The following is a 2891-nucleotide window of genomic DNA, read 5'->3' as shown; positions in this document are numbered from 1 at the left end:
CTAGCTTCGCTGTCTTCTTATGTAGAGTTGTGGGAAGACCTGCCCCCCTCCCTCCTTTAACCATAAGGCATCCAAGGGGTAATGGCTATCACAGTGCTTTGTAAAGTGCTCTACCTACATAAGGGATCCCCAATATCAGAACTACTTGTGTCAGTCCCTAACCTACTTGCTTAGCCCTTAAATGTTTACTTTTTGGCAAGGATCTTTTAAAATCTCTGGACTATTCTTGATTGCATAGGAGCCACGGACTGCTAATTCCTGCCTGTATCTCTTCATATGACTTTAACCAGAAGACCTCTGTCTATGGCCATGCAGTAACACGGCATGACCCCCCCTCCTCTGAGGCTAGGATTGGGATAGCAGGAAGAACAAATACAGAGAACTGTGGCCTGATGTCTGAAGTGAGGGTTCTCAAAGTTGGCCAACGCTCAATAACGAGAATCAAGAAAATGAAGGAAACTCTCCTCACTACCCTTAAATCCAGATACGTTTGTCCTGCAATGTCCTCACTGTATCCTCTTCGTCACTTACCACAACACTTTTCACACTGTGTTGCAACCATCACCTCAATTATCTCTCTATTCCTTCATCCCCATCCCTGAACTGGGCCATAACCTTTGGGGGGAAGGAACTCATCACAGTATCCACTACTGTTGATAATATGTACCAATGGAAAACTTCAGAAGTGATCCCACAGGAAGGAGATTAAACATCATGAGACCCAACAGGAAGCCACTGTCACAGAACCAGTGAAAAGTATTTAAGGATCTGGATGAGAGGGATCCAGTGGGAATGAAATGGAGGGCTCTTGTGGATAAAAAGACTTCGAATTGAACCACTAACTCCTTCTGACTTTAACTCAGCTTCCTATTGGCAGGAAGTTTCTCTGATGTTCTGGATTTCTGAGCTTTTTGCCCAAGTAGAAATATAGTTGTCCCTCAGTATAGGGTAGGGAGTAGTTCCAGGAACCTCCCCTGGGAATACCAAAGTCCATGAATGATCAGTTTGTCATATAAAATGCTGTAGTATTTGGATACAGCCTATGCATATATAAATCATCTCCACATAACTTTTGTTTGTTTTGTTTTTGAAACAGTCTCACTCTATCACCCTGGGTAGAGTGCAGTGGCATCATCACAGCTGACAGCAACCTCAAACTCTTGGGCTTGAGTATCCTCTTGCCTCAGCCTCCTGAATAGCTGGGACTACAGGTGTCCACCACAATGCTTGGTTAACCGTTTTTCTATTTTTAGTAGGGAAAGGGTGTCTCTTTTGCTCAGGCTGGTCTTGAACTCCTTAAGCAATCTGCCCACTTCAATCTCCTGTAGTGCTAGGATTACAGGGATGAGTCACTTTACCTGGCCTCAAGATAATTTATAATCCCTGATACAATGTTATACATCCATCTCCTCACATAGTTACTTTTCTTCTTTTTGCAGCATGAGCATCTGAAAATCTACTTAGTTGGCAAATATATTTCCAGTATGAAATATATTAATATAGCCCTCATGTTGTACATTAGAGATCACTAGACTTATTTATCCTACATAACTGCAACATTGTGCCCTTTGACATACATCTCCCCATCCCTATATCTCCCCACCTCTGATAATCATTGTTTTACTCTGTTCCTATGGATTTGACTTTTGCTTGGATTGTGCATGTGAAAGATAGCTTTACTAATAACCTATCTAACAGAGAAAAAATATACTATCAAACAAAAAGTAAGAGAAATAAGCTCACAGCACAACTGTCCTTTGTTTTGTTTAATTACACACCTGTGTCCTATCTTGTTATCTCTAAGAATTCACTTTCTCAGCCTTGAAGTTCCCTAAGGAGACAGTAGGGGTGTGAGATCTCTGCCTTCGCTCTTGCCAGACAGATTACAAGGACTCTGAAAAAGTCAGCCTCACAGAGAAGAGAGAAAATAAGAACAACTGCCACAGCTTTGCCACTGCTTCTGTTATCAGTTTGCTAAAGCAGAGGGGGGAAAAAGCTGTTTTTACCCTTTAAAAATTCTCTCTCTCTTCTCTCTCTCTCTTCTCTCTCTCCTTTCTTTCTCAGAAAACTAAAATAAACTTTTTATTTCTTTATATTCTACTCCTGGTGTGAGAAATCTTTCTCCAGCCTGTACCATGAGCTCCTCAAGGGTCCCACCATGCTAACAACATGTAAGTGAGATTGTGTAGTATTTTCCTTTCTCTGTTCTGGCTTATTTCACTTGGTATAATGTGCTCTAGGTTCACCCATGTTGTTGCAAGTGGCAGGATATCCTTCTTTTCAAAGGCTGAATAATGTTGTATGGCAGTTCTATTTTTAATTTTTTGAGGAACCTCCATATTGTTCTCCATAATAGCTACACCAATTTACATTCTCACCAACAGTGTATAGGGATTCCTTTTTCTCTATACCCTCATCAACACTTAACTTTTTTGAAAACAGATGTCCTAATAGGTGCGAGGAGATAGTTCATTGTAGTTATTATTATTATTATTATTAAATCATAGTTGTGTACATTAATACTATCATGGGGTACAGTGTGTTGTTTCCATATGTAATTCGAAATACTTTCATCCAATTGGCCAACATAGCCTTCATGCCATTCTCATAGTTGTTGTGTTAAAACATTTATATTCCACATTTGGAAAGATTCACATGTACCCTTATAGGATAAATCATAAGCGTGATCCCAGCAATCACCCTCCCTCCATCCATCCTCCCCCCTCTCCTCCCCTCCCTCTCCCCTTTCCCCATATTCTTGGGCTAAAATTGGGTTATAGCTTTCCTATGATAGCTAAAAATTAGTTTCAGAATAGGGTTGAGTACATTGGATATTTTTTCTTACATTCTTGAGATACTTTGCTAAGAAGAATATTTTCCAGCTCCATCCA

The sequence above is a fragment of the Otolemur garnettii genome, unplaced genomic scaffold (assembly GCF_000181295.1).
Source record: "Otolemur garnettii isolate 467f Iridium unplaced genomic scaffold, OtoGar3 scaffold00046, whole genome shotgun sequence".
Taxonomy (NCBI): domain Eukaryota; kingdom Metazoa; phylum Chordata; class Mammalia; order Primates; family Galagidae; genus Otolemur; species Otolemur garnettii.
The sequence above is the reverse complement of the archived record's forward strand: the minus strand, read 5'-3'. Positions refer to the sequence as shown.